The sequence below is a fragment of the Dromiciops gliroides genome, chromosome 4 (assembly GCF_019393635.1).
Source record: "Dromiciops gliroides isolate mDroGli1 chromosome 4, mDroGli1.pri, whole genome shotgun sequence".
In the NCBI taxonomy this organism is placed as follows: domain Eukaryota; kingdom Metazoa; phylum Chordata; class Mammalia; order Microbiotheria; family Microbiotheriidae; genus Dromiciops; species Dromiciops gliroides.
The window spans coordinates 111679393-111701716 of NC_057864.1; the positions used below are offsets into that span (position 1 = coordinate 111679393).

The 22324-nt window shown below is 40.1% G+C and overlaps 1 protein-coding gene across 1 annotated transcript in view; it reads left to right on the forward strand.

Annotated features, from left to right (window-relative positions):
- The first annotated feature begins 11115 nt into the window (after positions 1 to 11115).
- The window catches only part of TRAF5 (TNF receptor associated factor 5), a 54366-nt gene continuing 43157 nt past the window's right edge, over positions 11116 to 22324 (forward strand). Inside the window, 1 exon segment of the mRNA XM_044005222.1 lies at positions 11116 to 11246. The gene's annotated coding sequence lies outside the window, so the exon portion shown is untranslated.

Genomic DNA, 22324 nt, shown 5'->3' on the forward strand with positions numbered 1-22324 from the left:
AGACTTTGGGTTTTTTTCCTCTAGGTAAGATCTGGGACTCTCTCTTGGTTGAGCTGAGATATCTCACTTCCAATGGGAGAGCTCCTTTACTCTATTATCTAGTGCATATTCTCATATGTTTATTTCCTCTGATTTCTGTTTTGCTATTAGCTTGGATTAATTGGTTTCTTTGAGAAAGAAAGAAGGAAGAAAGGGAGGGATGGAGGGAGGAAGGAAGGAAGGAAGGAAGGAAGGAAAGAAGGAATAACAAATGCTGAAGGAGATTTGGGAATATAGGTTCACTAATGTACTGTTAGTGGAGCTATGATCTAGTCCAGCCATTCTGAAAAATAATTTGGAACTATGCCTAAAGGGCTATAAAAATTTTCATATCCTTAAATTCAGCAATACCACTACTCAGTCTATACCCCCAAAGAAATAAATGAAAAGGATTCATATGTACAAATATTTATAGCAGTTTATTTTGTGGTGGCAAAGAATTAGAAATTGATGGGTACCCATCAATTGGGGAATGGCTGGACAAATTATGATATATGAAATGATGAAAACTATTATGCTATAATAAATGATTATGGGTGTGGTTTCAGAAAAAACTGTGAAGATATATATATATATAAAGTGATGCAAAGTGAAGTGAGCAGAAGCAGGAGAATAATGTACAGAGTAACAGCAATACTATAAAGATAATTAACTGTGAAAGACTTTATAACTTTGATCAATACAATGATCCACCACAATTCCAAATAACTTCATTTATTTATTTATTATTTTTTTTTTTGCGGGGCAATGGGGGTTAAGTGACTTGCCCAGGGTCACACAGTTAGTAAGTGTCAAATGTCTGAGGCTGGATTTGAACTCAGGTACTCCTGACTCCAGGGCCGGTGCTTAATCCACTGCACCACCTAGCTACCCCTCCAAATAACTTCAAATGAAAAATACTATCCTTCTCCAGCCAGAGAACTGATAGATTCAGGGTGCAGATTGAAGCATTTTTTTCTTGTTCTTTTTTTTTTTAAGGTGGTTAATGCAGGAATATGTTTTGTATGACTTCATATATTTAATGGGTATTGTATTTCTTGCCTTCTCAATGGGTGGAGAAGGAAAGGTCAGAGGGAGAGATTTGGAAATGAAAATAAAATAAAATTGAATTTTAAAATGAAATGGATAAAGGAAAGCTGAACACACATATACATAAACAATTTGGTACAGAAATACATCAAACCTAACACGGAAACATGCTGGGATGAGAAAGAAGGGGAGCCATTTAATACTGGGTAGGGAATAGCCCTAAGCAAAACAAATTTCCTGATCCTGAAAGGGGATTAAAAGAGGAAAAATGAAAAGAAAAGAACTAGAATCTAATGGGGGCTAACAATTGGCTAAACAAATTGTAGTATATGAAATAAAATATTATTGCACCATAAAAGATGACAAAAAGGTCAGTTTCTTTTTTTTTTTTTTTTTTGCAGGGCCATGGGGGTTAAGTGACTTGCCCAGGGTCACACAGTTAGTGTCAAGTGTCTGAGGCTGTACTTGAACTCAGGTACTCCTGAATCCAGGACCAGTGCTTTATCCACTGCGCCACCTAGCTGCCCCCAAAGGGTCAGTTTCAAAGAATCCTGGGTAGTATGAGCTGAAACAGAGTAAAATGAGCAGAACCAAAAGAACAATTTGTACAAAAACAACATTGTAAGGAAAAACAACTTAATAAAAACTCTGACCAAAGCAATGATCAGCTGTAACTGCAAAGGACTTATGATGAAGTATGTTATTCAGCCTCTGAAAAAGGTACATAAATGAGGCAGACATTTTTCTTCTTTTTTTTTTTTCAGGGCAATGGGGGTTAAGTGACTACCCCAGGTCACACAGCTAGTAAGTGTCAAGTGTCTGAGGCCGGGTTTGAACTCAGATCCTCCTGAATTCAGGGCCAAAATATAGAACAAAAACAAAAATAGAACAGAAAGAAATTCAGAGGGAGGTACAGACAAGCAGGGAAGTTTTGAAAGTGATGTGTGAAATTTATTATACTTTCTGAAAAGGGAGAGCAGTATGAAATGAAACTTTACCCTTTTATGTGCAACACTCTTTTTGTGTTTTGCTGTATGTATTAAAATATTTTTTTTTAGTGCTAAAGCTCAGAACAAAAAAAAATTTTAATTAAACTAACCAAAACCACACACACACACACACACACACACACACACAGTGATATTCTTAAAGCACAGATCTGACCATGTCACTCACTCTACTTAAAGAGCCACTTGGCTTGCTATTGTACTTAGGATCAAATGAAAACTCCTTTGTTTGGTGATCTGCATCATTGAAGGGAAAACCCATAGGATGAGATCACAAATCCATTTGAGGAAGTAGCAACAAAGTGCTCTGAGAATAAGAATTAGAAAGAAGCTGACAGGATACTCTGAGATCAGAGTAAGAGGGAGGAAAATCACTCCCAGTTTATAGGAAAATCCTATGAACACTTGGCCTAGTCAGGGAATACAAAGGCCAAATAAATTTTTTTAATTGATATTTTAGTGTTTCACAGTGACTCTGAAGAGTTAATACATGAAGGAATATTTCTCCAAGTACTGATGGCACACAGCATGTGCAAATCTCATTTAGAAAGCTGTCAAAATGAACAGGACCCATATCCACCCAACATACTCTTTTTGTTACAGAAAATTTCAGGGCTCTGAAATTAAGACCACAATGCAGATTTTTAAAAAAAACAACAAGACTTTCTCTGCCCAAATGGGTGACTCACAGACAATTAAATCAGGCCTTGTGGGGAAGGGGAAAAGAAAAATAGAATAGTAAGGGTAGAGAGACAGCATAGGTTTGCCCACTTCATACAGTGTCTTTACCTGCACAGAGCCCAAACACAAGGATAGTATGAGATAGCCCAGAACAAGAAGAAATAAAAATCTGTGTTCTGGAGAATCAATCAACAATTTATTAAGTGTCTTATAAAATAGTTTCTATTCTCAAAAAGCTTACATTCTATCAGCAGAGATAACATGTATATATATATATATATATATATTTATATATATAAAGTATATGTATATGTATATATATAAGTATGTGTATATGTATATATATATGGGGTTATGTGTGTTTGCATGTGTGTATATATGTGTATTGTGCATGTGTATGTATATATACCACTTTTCATATTTACATATATATGCAAGGTGATTGGATTGGGGGACCAGGGGGTCAGAGGGGAAGAGTGTAAAGGAAGACATTAACAACAGCGGGAGGGAAAAGAACATTCAATCTGAGGTGTTGTGCTATAGTGGAACTAGACCAAGAACCAAAAGACCTGGGTCTTAATTTAGTCCTGTTCCAATCACTCACTGTGTAACCTTGGGCAAGTCACTTCCTGGGCAAGTTCCCTCCCTTACATACATATGCACACATAGTGCCTGGCATGTAGTTGGCATTTTAAAATGTTCATTAAATTGTGCTGAATTCTTTCCTCTGAGGGTCAGTTTCCTCATATATAAAAGGAAATGAATATTTATGTAATTTACCTCACAGAGACAAAGTGTAGAAAGAGCTTAATTGGCCATAAAATGCTATATCCAATTACATTTTTCTATTCAGCCCGTCCTGGTTGGAGCTCCAATTCCTTGGAGGCAAGACATGTGCTCCAGGGCGCTGGGACAAAGATGACTTGGTGCAGATAGTGGAATAGTGGTTGTCCCATGAATCAGTTGTTCCTAGTCAACCATTAGAAAAAAAAAAAGTTTCTAGGAGGAAAAGTGACCCATGCCCATTTTCTAGTTTGATCCCCTTGTGATCAAAGACATACATTTTGGCTTGGCTGGATTTAGGGAACTGTTTCCTTAGGGAGAAAAAATCCTTTTACTAAGCTAAAAGATATTGCCCATGACTTTGAATTCAGGAATGTCTTTAAACTAATCTAGTTAATCAGTCCTGATTTGGTCTCCCTGCCCAGGAAAATATCAGAGCAGCCGAAAGCTTCAGTAGGTGGCGCTGTAACCTCTAAATACCAAGGTTCTAAACTAAATTGCCAACGTCAGCATCAGCTAACAAAAATTAATAAAACAAAACCAAACCAAACACACACACACACACACACACACACACACACTCATTTAACCAACAAGTCAAACAACGGTAACTTAGTTGCCTCTACAGATCAGTCCCTTGCTGTTCCACAAACAAGACACTCCATCTTTCAGCTCTGGGCATTTTATCTGTCTGTCCCCATGTCTGAAATGTTCTCCCTCCTCAACTCCAACTATTGACCTCCCTGGCTTCCTTTAAGAAAAATTCTACCTTCTACATGAAGCCTTCCCTAATCCCTTGATTCTAGTGCCTTCCCTCTGTTAATGACATTTTATTTATCCTAAATATAGCTTATTTTTATTTATTTATTTGCATTTTGTCTTCCCAATTAGACTGTAAGTTCCTTGAGGGCAGGAACTGTTTTTTGCCTCTTTCCGTATCATCATAGCTTGGCACAGTGCTTTGAATTGAAACGTTCCTCATGGTTAACCCTTATCTTTGGGGTAAACATGGGATGTTCAACCCTAATTCTGTTTGTTTCTTCCAGAAGTAAATTTAGTTTGCTGAACTAATTGCATTCAAGATAATAAATAAGGCTCAATATAACTTTGCAGCTTAAATAATGTTTTAAAATGTAGTAGTATTTGGGAGATGTTGTTTTGTATCCCTTCCTTAATTATAAATTGCTTGACAGCAAAGACTATCTATTTATCTTTTCATCCCTTCCCATTCTCCCTCAGTTTAGCATAGTTTCTTGCATAAAACAGGTTTGGAGGAGCGAGACTACTGATTCACTAAATTCTAATCTTGACTTCTTTACTGCCTAGCTGTGTGATCTTAGACAAATCACTTAACTTAATAAGATCATAGGCTTATGGAACCTTGGAGTTGGAAGGGATCAAAGAGGTCATTTAGATCAATGCATAACTGAACAGGAATTCCCTCTACCCTGTCCCTTCACCACAGCTCATTCTACTTTGTGACTAATTTAATTGTTGGGAAATTTTATCTATAAGATAAAGTTGAAATTTGTATCTTTGTGTCCTCTATCCATTGCTCTCTGGAGGTAAAAACAAGTCTCGAAAACAATTGTCATGTCCTCCCAAAGTCTCTTATCCAGGCTAAATATCTTTCTACCTCTTCTAACCAAGCTTCACATGGCATGGCTTTAAGTTCCCTCCAGCATTCTGATTGCCCTTCTCTCAAAATGTATCACTTAGGCTATCTTCTTACCAAGCTTTTGCATTCTATCCTCTACCTCTAACACTTGTATTTTTTAATTATCAGTGATTTCATATCACTGATATGAATTTTTTCATATGACTATTGATAGGTTGGATTTCTTTGAAAATTCCTGTTTATAGTCTTTGATGGTTTATTGATTAGGGAATGACTCTCATTCTTATAAATTTGAATCAATTTCCTATATAATCTTAGAAAAGGGACCTTTATCAGAGAACCTTGTTGCAAAGCTTTTTTCTTAGTTACCTGCTTCTTTTCTAGTTTTAGCTTCATTGGTTTTGTTTGTATAAAACCATTTTCATTTTATGTAATCAAAATTGCTCTTTTTTTTTCTTCTGTAATCTTTTCTATCCCTTGTTTGGTCATGAAAACTTCCCTTATACATAGATCTGAAAGGTATTTTTCCTTTATTCTTCTAATTTGTTTAGTATGTCACCCACTATGTCTAAGACATGTATCCATTTGGAGTTTATATTGGCCTATAGTGTGAGATGCAGTTCAGTATCTGGTCTCTGCCAGACTGCTTTTCATTTTGAACCTGGTTTAGCCGATGACTCCCAGGACTACTTCACCTTGCCTTACACAGGAAACTTCCCCTCGCTAACTTATATTGATTGATACCTTGCTTTTTAGCTCCCTTTTATGTTCCGCCCCCCCCCCCCCACTCCCATACCCCGTGAGAATGGAAGCTCTCTGAAGAACGGGACTCTTTCTTTTAGCATGTATTTGTATTACCCACATTTAGTACAATGCCTGGGACATAAATGCTCAATAAATTTTCTGTCAATATGTATGTATGTGTCATGTATCTAGCTAGCTAGCTAGCTAGCTAGCTATCTATCATCCTGGATCTTGGGAGCCTAGACTGAGTACTCCCTAGCATGCTAACCCCTAGATGAAGCCAGGATTCAAGTCTTTGTGGCCATGGTCCCTGCTCTTTCTCCCCCAAATACAAGAGGCAGAAAAAAAGTCCAACTCTTGGACCCAGCCAAGTCATTGACTTCTTTATTTTCTTCCATCTTGTCTGGCCTTTGCACTGCCACCAGGATCTGCCTTAAATGACAAATGCTTTTCATTACCCATTAAATTTCCCTTAGTAAGGCAAAATTCCCACCCAAGTTTGGTGAGCTTACTGGTTCCCTCTCTCTAGGCTGAGCCATACTAGTTCCTTCTCTTGCATCACATTGCAAGAGCAGGAAAGGATCTCAGAGGCCATCTAGTTCAACTCCCTTATTTTATAGATGAGGAACCAAAGACCCAAGGAAATTAAATTAATTGCACAAGATAGTAAGGATGAGAGGCAAGATTTATGAGAGTAAAGGGTATAAGACATAAGAAGACTGGAAAGATGGGAGGGGAAAAGGTTATGAAGGGCTTTGAACACCATGCTGAAGGGTTTATCCTGAGGGTGATAGGGACTCACAGCAGTTTATTGATTAGATCTGAGCTTTAGAAAAATCATTTTGATAGCTGAGTAGAAGATGGACTTCAGTGAGGAGAGACTTATATCAGGGAGACCAACTAGCAGGCTATTTTAGTAGTCAAGGTGTGAGGTGATGAGGCTCTGAACCAGGGTGGTGGCATCAGAGGAGAGAAGGGGGCAAATGTGGAAGTCATTAAAAAGGCAAAGATGACAAGCCTTGACAAAACATCAGATATGAGTGATGAAAGAAAGTAAGCAGCCAAGGGGGACACTTAGGTTATGAGTCTGGGTAATTGGGAGGGTGGTGGTACCCTCAACAGTAAAATGGACGTTAGAAAGAAGGGAGGGTTGGGATGGGAAAAGATAATGAGTTCCATTTTTGGATATGTTGAGTTTAAAATGTCTATGGAGCATTCTGTTTGAGATGTCCAACGAGAGGCTGGAGATGTGTAACTGAAGGTCAGCAGAGAGGTTATAGTTGGTAAGCAGATCTGAGAATCATCAGCATGGAGATGATAATTGAATCCATTGGAGCTGATGAGATCACCATGAGAAGTAGAATAGAGGGGGAAGATATGAGGGTCAAGGATCAAAACCCTGTGGGGCCACTATTTAAGGACCAATGTAGCTAAGATTAGGACGTTTATCACCAGAAGGCTAACTATTGGGCAATGACTTTTTTTTTTTTGAAACTAGAACAACTCACAAAAACATCTATTAAGATATAGAAGAGTTATAACCTATGTTGATGAAATGATGGATCTTTTGGAGTTCTCATATTATTATTAGCATGACTTCAAATTATGGAACATCACAACTTCCAAAAAATCAAAATTACAAATTATCCAAACAGAGAAATAGAAAGATTCATGATGAGTATATGTAGGCTGGAGCATATAACCAATGATAACCCACATGAGAGCAATGGCAGGAAAACAAAAAAACAACCCCATGTCTCAAGAACAAAAATAACTAAAAAAGGAGGTGGACTTGTCATGTGTCCTGTGTTTGTACTTATTCATTGAAAAAAAGTATTAAGGGGGAGGAGGAAAAGAAGTAGGGAGAGAAAATAGATTTTGATTAGTTGAAAAAAAATTTAATGTTAAAAAAGCATTGATGTTGGTCTATGCCTAATTTCTGCCATACTATCTTCCAGTTTTCCCAGCAGTTTTTGTCAACATCTTACACCTTATACTAAAATAAGGTCAAAATGGATACATGATTTAGACATAAGAGGTGATACCATAGGTAAATTAGGAGAGAAAGGAATAGTCTACCTTTCAGATCTTTGGAAAGGAAAACATTTTATGACCAAACAAGAGATAGAGAATATTATAAAATGCAAAATGGATGATTTTGATTACATTAAATTAAAAAGGTTTTGTTCAAACAGAAGCAATGCAGCCAAAATTAGAAGGGAGGCAGAAAGCTGAGAAACAATTTTTACGGCCAGTACTTCTGATAAAGGTCTCATTTCTAAAATATATAGGGAACTAAATCAAATTTATAAGAATCCAAGTCATTCCCCAATTGAGAAATGGTCAAAGGATATGAACAGGCAGTTTTCTGATAAAGAAATCAAAGCTATCTATTCCCATATGAAAAAATGCTCTAAATCACTAATGATTAGAGAGATGCAAATTAAAACAACTCTGAGGTACCACCTGACACCTATCAGATTGGCTAAAATGACAAAAAAAGGGAAATAATAAATGTTGGAGAAGCTGTGGAAAAATTGGAACACTAATGCATTGTTGGTGGAGCTGTGAACTGATCCAAGCATTCTGGAGAGCAATTTGGAATTATGCCCAAAGGGTGATAAAACTGTGCATACCCTTTGACCCAGCAATACCACTTTTGGGTCTTTTTCCCAAAGAGATCATGGAAAGGGGAAAAGGACCCACATGTACAGAAATATTTATAGTTGCTCTTTATATGGTGGCAAGGAATTGGAAGTTGAGGGGATGCCCATCAATTGGGGAATGGCTGGACAAGTTGTGGTATATGAATGTAATGGAATACTATTGTGCTGTAAGAAATGATGAGCAGGAGGAGTTCAGAGAAACCTGGAGGGTCTTGCTTGGGCTGATGATGAGTGAGATAAGCAGAACCAGAAGAACATTGTACACAGTATCATCAACATTGTGTGTTGATCTACTGTGATGGACTATATTCTTCTCACCAATGCAATGGTACAGAAGAGTTCCAGGGAACTCATGATGGAGGAGGATCTCCAAATCCAGGGAAAAAAAAAAAGAACTGTGGAGTATAGATGCTGAATGAACCATACTATTTCTTTTGTTCTTGGTGCTGTTGTTTTTCTATTTTGAGGTTTTTCCTCATTGCTCTGATTTTTCTCATAACATGACTAATGCAGAAATATGTTAAATGTTATTATATATATAACCTATATCAGATTATCTGCTGTCTAGGGGAGTGGGGGGGGAGAAAAATCTGAAATTGGAAAGCTTGTATAAACAAAAGTTGAGAACTATCTTTACATGTAATGGGGAAAAAAATAAAACACTTTATTAAAAAAAAAAAAAGCATTGAGCTGGGGCAGCTAGGTGGTGGATAGAGTACCAGCCCTGGAGTCAGGAGGACCTGAGTTCAAATCCAGACTCGGATACTTGACACTTACTAAGTGTGTGACCCTGGGCAAGTCACTTAATCCCAATTGCCTCATCCAAAAAAAAAAAAAAGCATTGAGTTTGAGTCAGCCTGACCTGGGTTCAAATTCTCCCTCAGACATTTACTAGCTATATCTTCAGGGATAAGTCACTTAATGTTTCAGAGACTCAGTTTCCTGCTGTGTAAAATAGAGTTGGCACTGTTTGTATTCTCTCCCTCCCATGTCTGTCATGAGTAAAAACTGTGCAAACTCTAAGGGATTAGAAAAATGTAACTTGGATTATTGGTATTTTAGATCCTGAAAGAAGCAGAGGAAGTTCTCCACCATATTGAGTGGCTTCTCAAGGAGGATTTATGTAAAGATGCGAATAAAAATCATGCAGGATGGGAAGGATTACAATCTGTAATCTAAACATTGGTTAATTTTTAAGCCAAATCTATAATCAGATCACTGATTAGTTTAAACCATATCCCAGCCTTGATAAAGGGCAGTGTACACCCACAGTGAAATGAAAGATGTGTAAAATTAAAACCTACTTAACTCAAATTCATCAAGTATTTATTAAGTGCATCCTATATGCCAGGCCCTGTGCCATGTTCTGGGGGTACAAAGAGAGGCAAAACAGTCTCTTCCCTCAAGGAATTCAGTCTATTAGGAGACAACGTGCAAACAACTATGTACAAAGCAGCTACACCCAAACGTAAAATGGAGATAATCAAGAGAGGGAAGGGGAAGGAGGTGAAAATAGGCATTTGTGTGGTACCTACTATGTGCCAGGCCCTGTGCCAAGCCCTTTCCAAATATCTCATTTGAAGGCTCTATGAGCACAGCCATCTGGGAGGTACTAGAGATGAAAAGATGATGTCATCTAATTCCTCCTGCCTTAATGGGGCTGTTAGATTCTATCAGAGGAAGATGATATATGCACAACCAAAATACTGTATCAAATCTGGCCTCAGATACTTACTAGCTGTGGGACCTTGAGCAAGTCATTTAACCCCGTTTGCCTGTTAATTCATCTATTAAAATGGGCTGGAGAGGGAAATGAAAAACCATTCCAGTAGCTTTGCCAAGAAAACCCCAAATGGGGTCAGGAAGAGTCGGCATGACTGAAACGATTCAATAACATCAAAAATTACTGCAAAATTTGAATGAATGTTCAGTGTCTAGCGGAGGTAAAACAGTGGTAAAAGGAAGCAGTAATCACTTCTAGTGGGTGGAATCAGGTAAGCCTTCATACTTGAAGATGTGGCAACTGAACTGAGTTTTAAAGGTAGGATAGGTAAAGGAGTTGGCAAATATTCTGAGGAGGGAAAGGGCAGGACCAGAGACCAGAAAGAGATGAAGGAAGGGAGAGATAGGTCAGTTTAGCCAAACTTTAGAGTGCGTTAAGAAGAAAATCTATTGGAACATGCTTGTTGATTGACTGGGAAACTTTTAAATGTTCTAGTGGGGGGGAGTGGGGGGGGGAGTACACATGGCTCTAGTGGAATATTATTTTTTCAACAGCTTAAGCAGCCTCTGAACTGCATCTCCTCAGGCCCGCATATGTTTTCTCCTGCTTCTCCTGTCACCACCGCCAACCCGGAGGAGGAGGAGGTGAGAGAGGAGGAGGTGAGAGTGTTTGCCTCCATAACCTTAACTGTCTGCTGCTCCACCCCCACCCCTCTCCTCTCAGTCTCGTCCCTCCGCCTACTGCTCCTCGTCAGCCCCCCACCCCGCCGGCGTGCTTTTTGGGACCGAGTCGCCTCCCATTGATTCACTTTGCTCTCTCAGTCTCCTTGGGGCGGCCAGGTCTGCACCCCAGAAGTAACTGCATGCCGGGTCCCTAGCCTGGGTGCCCAGTACTGTCCTGAACTCCAACAGGGCACCGAAGTTTACGTGAGTCCCGGAGGCAGTTCCTGGATCGAGGTAGGGTGCAACTCGAGAATTGCCCGAGGGGCTAGCGGAGAGTTTGGGGAGGGGGGGTGAAGGGAGTCGGAGGTCTCTCTAGCTCCATCCTTTCCACTCTGAAACCGAAAGCACTGTTGGTTGGGGACCACTTCCTCTCGTCTGCCAAGCCCAGACGGGCTTGTAGGGGCGCCCCAGGGCGGCCTCTCTTGCCCAAGGACAGGCCTGGGCTGGGGACCACCGCTGCTGCGTCTCTTTCTGTGCTTCAGTTCCTTAACTGGGCCAGGGCCCGGCGGAGCCTGCCCGGGATCGGGACTAGGAGGCAGAACATGAAGTTTTACATTCCCTCCACTTCGGGGAGAGGAGGTGGAAAGAGAGTCTTTTCCCAGACCAGGACAGAGGGGCGAGGAGTTCTCCCCCGTAAAGGCAGAAGTGATCCGGAAAGGGGGGATCAAAAATCGCAGGTCAACACCTCAGTGACCTGGGCTGGGGGGAAAAGGGCGGTGCCAACGTTTGTGGAGTGTGGAGCCCTGAGAGCTTGGATTCCTGGGGGCAGCGTCTCCGGACAGACGAGCGGAGTGGGGGGCTGCGGCAGAGAAATGTTGGTTTCCCAGGGGCTTGGCTAGGGTCCCGCCTCTGGGGTGGGGTAGAGGGTAGGGGGCAGATTCCAATGCGGATTTCCGAAGCCTTGTTTGAGAGAGTTGTAGAATTAATAGCCGCTAAGTAAGGCTCGTTAAGGCGAGTCCTTGGTTCTGGAGCCCAGGGGGCCCTGCAGTGAAAGGCCTGGATTCTGCCCAAGGCAATTTGTAGAGTCGCTTTACTTGTGGACACGACTTCATTTTATCCTTACAACAGCCCCCTACTGCGGGAGAAGCTAATGTTAGTGTCATTCTACAAATGAGGAAACTGAGGCTCAGAATGAATTTCTCCAGGCTACACAACTAATAAATCCCAGGTCTGAGAACCCAGATGTTTGGACTCAGGCCAATATCACAACCATTATATCAGTGTTTCTCAATTTAATTCAGTTCAATTCAATTAAATTCCGTTCAACAATTATTAAACATTTACTATATGTAGGGCCTGTGGCACAAACAAAAAATAAAGGTCCCTAACGTAAATAAACTTACATTCTACTGGGGGATAGAACTTGATAAGTAAATACAAAGTAACTTAAAGATATAGAGATAATTAACACCTGGGGGGGGGTGCGGGGACGAGGAAAAAGCACCCTGCAAGGGGAGATGACACTGGAACTGTGATTTGAAAAAAGTTAGGAATTCTAGGAGACAGAAATGAGGAAGGGAGCACATTCCAGACCGAGGAGACAGTCTATGCAAATGTATGGAGGCTGGAGATGCAGTACCCAGTATGGGGACTAGCAAATAGGCCCCTGTTACTAAGTATTTGGAATGCCTTTATCTTCCCTTGGCTGTTCCTTCCAGAAAAGTTTGGAGAGAAAACTAGAGAAGGGAAGGGAAAGGGAAAGGGAACAAGCAATTTGAGAGCACCTACTATGTGCCAGGCATCTTACAAATATGGTCTCATTTGGTCCTCACACAACCCTGCAAGGTAGGTGTTGTTATTATCTTCATTTTACAATTGAGGGAGTGATCTGCCAGAGTTATGCAGCTATTAAGTGTTTGAGGTTTGTTTTGAACTCAGATCTTCCCGACTCCAGGCCCAACATTCTAGGTAAGTTCACAGAGAGGCCTTCAAAACTATACTGTTGCTAGGTCCTTGAAGGGAAAATATGTGACTACACACTTTTATCCTGTGTGCTTGTGGTTTTATAAGACCCACACTTTATTAAGCTAATTTTGCACAGTTTGCCAAATGGCAGTTTTTACCATTTCCTAAAACTGCAATGTGTACTGGATCCTAGCTTCACCCTTGCCATATGGATAGTCTTTCACAAACCCCTCCCCTCTTCTGTAAGATTTAGTTTGCTTTTGCTCCCTTTTCTACTTATATTTGAAGTTCCAGACGTTGGAAATGCCCACACTTTCCCTGCAGGGCAAATTGTCCCATTTCTTTTCTCATGTTTTCATGCACACAGATTGTTCACCTTTGTTTTTTTCTACCTACCTCACCTGACAATTTTCATTCCACCATATTCCACCAAGCTTTTGTACTTTCCATTACACAAGCAACATTATCAGCTTTGGTGTTGGAAGAATAAGAATATCATTAAGTGCAAAAGCCTACCCATTGGTGATTTTTTCTCTACTTCCCCAAGTCCTTCTTCAGAGAACTGGAGAGAGAAGAATTTATATTTGTTATTCAAATACTCACTGTTGAAATTTCTCAGTCACTATGATTTTCGTTGAAACTGTGAGCCAAGCAATATGAAGAAATTCAAGATGCCAGTTTTCTTAGCACTACTGAAGAAAAGAAACTCAGATTCTGATGCAAACAACTGAACAAGATCCAGTCCCCCAAATTGGGTCATGATAAAAAAGAGAAGTTGAATAAGATGAATGGAAAGAAAAAAAATAATACATTGAACACTAGAAGGTATTGAACTTTAAAAAAATTTTAAACTTCAAAAAATGTTGCATACTGACACATGATAATACTATTAGCATCCCCCAACTGAGAAAGTATGTGATGATAAAAAGCCACTAAAAATTCAGTAAATGAATTTGTACTTTCACTAATCACAAGAAAGCCTGCATATATTTGAAAATATATTTCTCTGCAAGACATATTATTTATTCAGGCTACAGAAGGCAAGCTGCATATTTTCTTAGAGCTCTATAAAAGTCAAAATTATTTAAAATTTTTTTTTCATTTAAAAAAATTTTTAAAGTCAAAATTCTAATGCTGGACATACTTTCTGAATTCATGGACCTCTCAGAATAACTTGGGCTCTCCTTGTTCCCCCCCTCCTTAAGGGTTTACAAACCACCCAAGATGGAAACCACTTTAGACACCGTGACTTCTTATAGGTCTGAAGATTGGTTAGAGCTCTGAACAGATATTGGCTGAAAGCCCAGTGTGCTCAGACATGTGCTGAGTGGAGGGATTCAAAGAAAGAGGAGATTTGGTCCCTGCCAGTACTCACTTCATGATACTGAGAGCAAAGGGCTCTAGGATATTGCAAGGGAAATAGTTTGCTGAGTATTAGGGTACTGTATGCCAAGCATGAGCTCTTTGACCATTGAGGTGGGGGATTGGTGGAAAGTCAAAGTCAGAATTTTGCCAGGCAGAGCCTTGGGGACTAGTTGTTATCTTAAACATAGCCAGGCATCCTTGAAGTAATCAGAAGTATTCTTTGCTTTAGATAATGTTTTCCCCTTTCCCCTTTCAATATGCTTTCACGTTTTAAATCTAATCCAATTTTATCCTGAACTCCCTTGTGGATTAGGACAGGCTGGGATTGGTTGTGCTCAATCCACATCCCCGAGGCAAAGAAAGGAACAAAGAGTTGAGGTGAACTAGGAGAAGTGAAACATATCTTGCGGGGAAAGGGAATAGTTTAAGTACAGATCCAAGAGTGTGAACAAAATGCCTGCCCAAGTCAAAACAAACAGAGGCAACCGATCCGGAGAGTGAACTGAATCTGATGTAAATTAAATGGGTTTGAAGCCAGTAGTAAATCCTCATGCAGTAAGGACAGGGAAACACCCCTGATGAGAAGTACAAAGCCTCAATGACTGACCGATTGCCTTGTGTAAATTGCCAGCAAGAGAAGGTGTCTTTTTATGGTGCTGGTGTGCTAGCTACACCCAGACGTCCATCAGATTTATCTGCCTCTTGCCACACCCAAATTTTACTGATGGGGAAAGCTGAAGCACTTGGAGGTTAAAGGGACTCGGGTTATTTCATTACAGAACCCATGTTAAAACAGAGGTAAAAACCAACACCCAGACTCACTTCCCAGTGCCAGGAATTCTGTTAGACTATTGCTTCCTGATCATGCACCCACCAACTGGAACCAGCAAATTTTTACTGATCAGAAAAACATGTACTAGAAAAGACATTTAAAATGAACAAACTTCTAAAACCCGTGGATAGAGCCCTGGGTGTGGCATCAGGAAAATCTGAGTTCAAACCCAAACTCAGATACTTATGGATTGTGTGACCCTGGGCAAATCATTTCACCACTGTTTGCCTCAGTTTCCTCATCTGTAAAATGAGGATAATAATAGCACCTGCCTTCCAGGGTTATTCTGAGGATTAAATGAGATAATGCACAATGCCTGGCACGTAGCAAATGCTATACTTGTTGTCAGTTATTTGGGGTTTTCTTGGCAAAGATACTGGAGTAGTCTGCCATGTCCTTCTCCAGCTCATTTTACAATTGAGAAAACTGAGGCAAACAGGGTTAAATAACTTGCCCAGTGTCACACAGCTAGTAAGTGTCTGAGCACATATTATAAATGTTAACTATTATTATTAATGCATAAAGCATGCTGGATCTGGAATCAAAGGACCCCAGTTTAAACCGTACCTCAACCACCTACTACATTTGTGACCTTGAGCAAGTCACAGTGGATAGAATCCTGGACTTGGACTCAGGCATCACTGAGTTCAAATGGTAAATGGGGATAGTAATCCTTTTAGTTTCTCTCCCCCAACCCCCACCTTTGGGAGAGGGGCTAGAGAGAAGGGGAAACTCAAATCAGATGGCATATACATATGTGTGTGTGTTATAGTACAAACAGGCTAACAACCCTCCCAAGTGTGAACAGAACCAGATTAAAATGTTCTTGGAGAATATTTAACAAAATACAATAGAACATAGATAATGTTTACATGTGTTTTTCTAAGTCAATGGGCAGGACCAGAGAAAATTAGGTATAGTTTAGTGGTCAGGGTTTACCACCACCAGTGTAGTGGATAAAAGAGTCATTCTCAGGAAACCCTGAGTTCCTATTGGCTGTGAGATTTAACTGGTCACTTCCCCCAAACTGTAAAGGAGGTGCAAATTTACATTGTTAGAGGGAGTTTTCTCATCGAGTTCCCTATATCAAAGAGTTCCTAGATCGGGTCCAAAATACAAAGTCCTTTGCAAGTGTTAAAGTATGTTATAAATGTCGGTTGTTAAGCCACTTCATCTCTGGAACTCAGTGTCCTCCTCCGTAAAATAAAGGGGTTGCAATGGATGACCTCCAAGGTCTCTTCCTGCTCCAAGTCTGCCACCCTTTCATTCCTCAGTCTTCTTCTCCTTTTTTTTTTTTCCAGGGCAATGGGGGTTAAGTGACTTGCCCAGCGTCACACAGCTAGTAAGTGTTAAGTGTCTGAGGCCGGATTTGAACTCAGGTACTCCTGAATCCAGGGCCGGTGCTTTAACCACTGTGCCATCTAGCTGCCCCTCTTCTTCTCCTTTTGTTTCCACGATCTTGCTTTCTTGGATCCTTGGGATCTCACAGAATTCCTGTGATGAAGCTAAGGAGAATTGAGTTACCCAGGGTATAAAATTTAAATATTTTACTGGTTTGAAGTATAGTTTTAGTTAGAAAATACCGCTTTGGACCCTAACCTTGGTTTCCAGAGGAGCTGGATTTTACTTTGTCAATCATTTGGTACAGTGGGAAAAGTGCCCCTGGCTTTGGGAGTCAGAAGATGTAGGTTCAAATCCTGCCTTTGGTGCTACCTGTGTGACCTTGGACAAATCATTTAATTTCTGTGGGCCTCAGTTTCTTCAACTGTAAAATGAATGTATAGGATTAGATGGCCTTTGAGATCCTTTCCAGTTCTAGGTCTCTGATTCTATTTCCCCCTTTTTTTGGCTGGCAGGAAATTCATCTTCTGAATTATGCCTTCATTTTGCAAAACTCACAAGAACCTGGAACATATTTCAGTAAAAACACCTGTGACTTAAGGGTCATTATGTGCTTGCTTGGTGGGGGCAGCTAGGTGGTGCAGTGGATGAAGCACTGGCCCTGGATTCGGGAGGACCTGAGTTCAAATCCAGCCTCAAACACTTGACACTTACTAGCTATGTGACCCTGGGCAAGTTGCTTTAACCCTCATTGTCCCACCAAAACAAAACAAAACATTATGTGCTTGCTCCTACAGGAACGATGCTAGTATTGCCAATTGGCCTTGAACTCTGCTAGGAATCACAGTCGGAGTGACAGGTGCCCACATGCCACGGCCACTATCAGTCAACAAACACTGATTAAGTGCATACTATGTATCAGGAACTGTGCCAAGCACTGGGGACACCAAAAAAGGCAAAAATTCAACCTTGCCCTCAAGGAATTTACATCATTTTAATGGAGAAGATAGAGAAGAATAGCTAGCAGGACAAACACAATGAATAGGTGTCAGGTTAAGTTTTATCACTAAGAAAAAAATTCCACCAAAGAAAGAAAAGACCGGCTGAAAAACTAAGATGTCACGAGTTATAGTAATAAAACAAGAAAAATAAATTGAAGGAGTGGAGCAATGGGGAAACGAAACTATCACTCTGCTGACAATATGGTGGTATACTTAGAGAATCCTAAAGAATCCACTAAAAAACGTTGAAACAATGAACAACTTTAGAAAAGTTTCAGGATATAAAATAAACCCAAACAAATCATCAGTATTTCCATATAACTAACAAAGTCTTGGAGGAAGAGAGAAAAAGAGAACTTACACTTAAAATAACTGTAGCTGATCTTTAGGAGTTACCCTGTCAAGACAAATCTAGGAATTATAAGAACACAGTTGAACCCAGGAACACAAAGGTGGATCTAAACAACTAGAGAAATATGAATTACTTATGGTTAGGTTGAGCCAAAAAAACGACAATTCTACCTAAATTAATTTACTTTTTCAGGGGCAGCTAGGTGGCACAGTGGATAGAGCACCAGCCCTGGAGTCAGGAGGACCTGAGTTCAAATCTGGCCTCAGACACTTAACACTTACTAGCTGTGTGACCCCGGACAAGTCACTTAACCCCAATTGCCTCACTAAAAAAAAAAAAAAGTTAAAAAAATTTACTTATTCACATACCTTCACTTATATTATCTATACCAACCAAATTACCAAAAAAAATTTATAGAGTTAGAAAAAAATGACAGAATTCATCTGGAAAAAACCAAATGGTCAAGAATATCAAGGGAATCAACAAAAAAATGTGAAGGAAGGCAACTTAGCAATATGAGATCTCAATTGTATATAAAGTGGCAATCATGAAGACAATCTGGTATTGGCTGATAGAGCAGTAGATCAGTGGGACTGATTAGGTACACAATACACTGTAGTAAGAGACCATGGTTAATCTAGTATTTGATAAACCCAAAGATCCAAGCTTTTGGGACAAGAACTATTTGGGAAAAAAAACTCCTGGGAAAGCAGTTTGGCAGAAACATCTTACCTCATTTATCAAGATAAGGTCAAAATGGATTCATGATTTAGATATAAAAGGTGGTAGTAAATTAGGGGAGCATGGACAATTTTACCTGTTAGATCTATGGATAAGGAAAGAATTTGTGACCAAACAAGAGAGAGAGAATCATGGGAAGTAAAATGGATATTTTTGGTTAATTACATTAAAATTTTAAAGGTTTGCACAAACAAAACCAATGCAGTTAAGATTAGAAGAAAAGCAGGAAATGCTAGGGACTGGGGAGAGGGATTTTACAGCAAGTTTTTTTTTTTTTCCCCTAATGCAAAGTGAAGTGAACAGAACCAGGAGAACAGCGATATGGTACAATGATCAAATGACCTGATCAATAAAGTTATCCAAGACAATTCTGAAAGACTTATGATGAAAAATGCTGTCCACCTCCAGAAAGAAAACTGATGGAGTCTGAGTGCAGATTGAAGCATAATTTTCACTTTATTTTTCTTGTTGTTTTTTTTTTTTTTTTGCAACATGGTTAATGTGGAAATATGTTTTGCACGGTTTCACTTGTACAGCTGATATCACATTTCTTGCCTTCTCAATAGGTGTGGGAAGGAGGAGGAAATTTGGAACTCAAGTTTTTAAAAAATGAATGTTAAAAATAGATAAATAACAAATTTATTTAAAACAAATAAACAACAACAAAAACCAACCAACAACTCCAGCCTGTCAAAGAATCTGTTGAAGGAAAAGGATGAGAGCCATTCAGGACATAGACCCACAAACCTAATTTCTGAAAGAACTGACCTAGAGACGCTGTAGGTGAGAGCAATTGATTGATGGCACCAGGCTGAGGTGGGAGAGAGGATTAGCAAGGGGCCCTGATGCTGTAAAGAAATGTATGTCTTGGGGGCAGCTAGGTGGCGCAGTGGATAAAGCACCGGCCCTGGATTCGGGAGTACCTGAGTTCAAATCCGGCCACAGACACTTGACACTTACTAGCTGTGTGACCCTGGGCAAGTCACTTAACCCTCATTGCCCAGCAAAAAAAAAAAAAAAAAGAAAAAAAAGAAATGTATGTCTTATGAGTCTAGGGGATGGCTTGGATTCTGAATTTTGGTTTTAGGTGACAGGAAGTATTTTATGTTTAATCATTTAGATTTTCTCTTATGTCTCCTGGTCAAGGAGGGTAGTAGAGTGGGTAAGGGAAATTATTTATCTAGGTAATTACTGTGAGGAGGGCCTCCAGAAAACCCACCAGTTCACTTAGAGGCTTCCTAATTGGCCAAGATTTGGATGAGTGAAATCAATCCAGGGAGGCCAGGTTGGCCAATCCCAAAATTGACTGGGATATTCAAGGAGAGGAGCTGCTTTTCATGTGGGACTGTAAAGGAGCCTCATGTTATGACATGAGCCTTCCATTTTAGAGAAGAATATGGACCATGGTAGTCCTGGGCAACATAAGGACTAAATTAAAAGTTTAAGTGCCACTCAATCTGGGACTAGGTAGATTTATTTGTTTCAATTGCCTTATTCTTCAATATTATTCTGGATTCTTATAGCCTGGAGTATGGAAACAAGAGGTAGAAGAAGGAAAGGAAGTGGTTGCTGGAAATGGGTCCCCAAACAAAGTGTTTGTGGCAGTAGAAAGGGTACTGATGAGAAGAGGTTGATTCTAACATCTCCAAACTCAGGGCCAGTACCTGAGGGAGGTCCAAAAGGTTATATTGCCATGAGTCAGGGTTCAGGAATAAGTGAAAGTTTATATGTCATTGAAATGCAAAAATGTGCTTTGCATATAGCGTTTAATAATTTTTTCCACTTATTTTATTCCTTCATTCATGAAGGTAAAAGCCCCTAGAATGGTTCTAACCAGAGGAACTGGTTCCCTAGGATGATGACTGTAGCCTAGGAAGGCCCAAGGCCCAAGACCAGATATTTCACATATGTAAGCCTTCTTAATGAGGTCTAGGTTTTTGTAGAATTTCTGTCTGGGCCTATTAACTTTGTACATAGGAACCTTTGTTCCCTAACTGCATCTAACATTGCAAATTCAGCTATCCATCTTGCGAACATTCTCATTTGGTCACAAGAGTGTTGGTGGTTTAGCGAAATTCATGCATCAGTCAGTCAATCAGCAAGCATTTATTTATTGAGATTCTACTTTGTTCCAGACATTGTGCTAGGTGCAAAGACAAAAATGAAACAGTCCTTGCCCTCAAAGAGCTTATATTCTACAGGAGGAAACATTTGTATACATAAAAGTAGATACAAAAACATTCAGAGTATAGGCAAAGTAATTCAGAGGGTGAGGGCAGTAGGAACTAGAAAGATCTGATTAGAAAGACCTGATATAGGAAGTACCATTTGACCCTTGAAGAGAGCTGAAGATTCTAAGAGATTGAGTTGAAGTGAGGGAGTGTATTTCAGGTATGGGGAAGAGCCTATTAAAGAACAGAGGAGATGGGATGTGAGGTATGGAAAATAATTAGTAGGCCAGTAATGTGTAATAAGCCTGAAAATTTGGGCAAGAGACATATTGTGAAGGTCTTTAAATGTCAAATATAGGAACTTGGTCCTAGAGTCAGTGGGGAGGTAACTGGAACTTTTTGAGCAAGGAGTGACATGGGACTTTAGAAGTATCAGTTTGACAACTGAGTGGAAAAGTGGGAAGAGCCTTGAGGCAGGGAGAAGAATTTGGAGGCTATTGCAATGGTCCATATAAAGTGTGATGAATGAGGGTCTTAATAAGGTTCATGGTCATGTGACTGATGAGAAGGGAATGGATGATGAAAGAGATACTGTAGAGGTAGACAGACTCAACATAGCCTAGCACTTTATTGTATCTATGGAGTGTATTTATGAAGGTAAAGAGTCAAGGATGACTCTGAGGTTTAGAAACTTTAATTGTCAAGAAAGATGATGGTGACCTTAACAGAAATAGGGAAGTTAGGAAGAAGGGGTGGGTTTGGTGGAAAACATAATGAGTTCTGTTTTGGTTATGTTGAGTTCAAGATGCCTTGTGGAAAGGCAGTTGGTGAAGACTTGAGGTCCGGGGTAAAGGACAAAAAGGGAGTGAAAGGGAAGAAAAAGAGGAAGGTGGATAGAGAAGGAAGGCAGAGAGAGAAGTGTGGAGAGAAGAAGAAAGGATGAAGAGAGAAGGAAGAAGAAAGGGGAAAAAGAGGGGAGAGGGAAGGGGAAGGAGAAGAGATTATTCAGTGCTTAGTATGTGTAAAGCATTGTCTAAGTACTGGGGCTCCAAACAGAAAAGCAAGACAGTGCCTTATCTCCAAGAGCTCACATTCTTATGAGAAAAACAGCAGCAAGACACGAGAGTGCAGTGGCAAAGCAGATGTTAATGCTTTTTTCTTTAATGTCACTTCCACTGATAAAATCATATCATTTCCTGGTGCTGAGTGATTTGACAGGGGTGAGACTTTGGTGACCAGAACTTTTCATTTCTGGGTCTTCTGTAGCTGCGGCTGGAGCTCTTGCAGGAACTGCTGCCAGGCTACATATCGATAAGGGCTGCTTCATAAGATGATGTCCTCTCTGTCATCATTGCTATTGTTATTCCCAGGGCTCTTGGGTTCAGGGTCTTATTCTGTCTCCATCAGGGACTATGGGGAGATGGTGGTCAAAATGGTGGTGATGGCTTGATTTGCCTGGCACGTGGTGTCTCCTATCTCACCCCCAGGATGCCTTGCTGCTTCAGTTAGGCTAGCTTGCCTGCTCTGTGTTTGACAGTTGGTGGAGAAAGCTGGCATTTTCTGCAGAGGAGTTGCTTTCCTGAATGATGGGTGTGAGTCCTGTG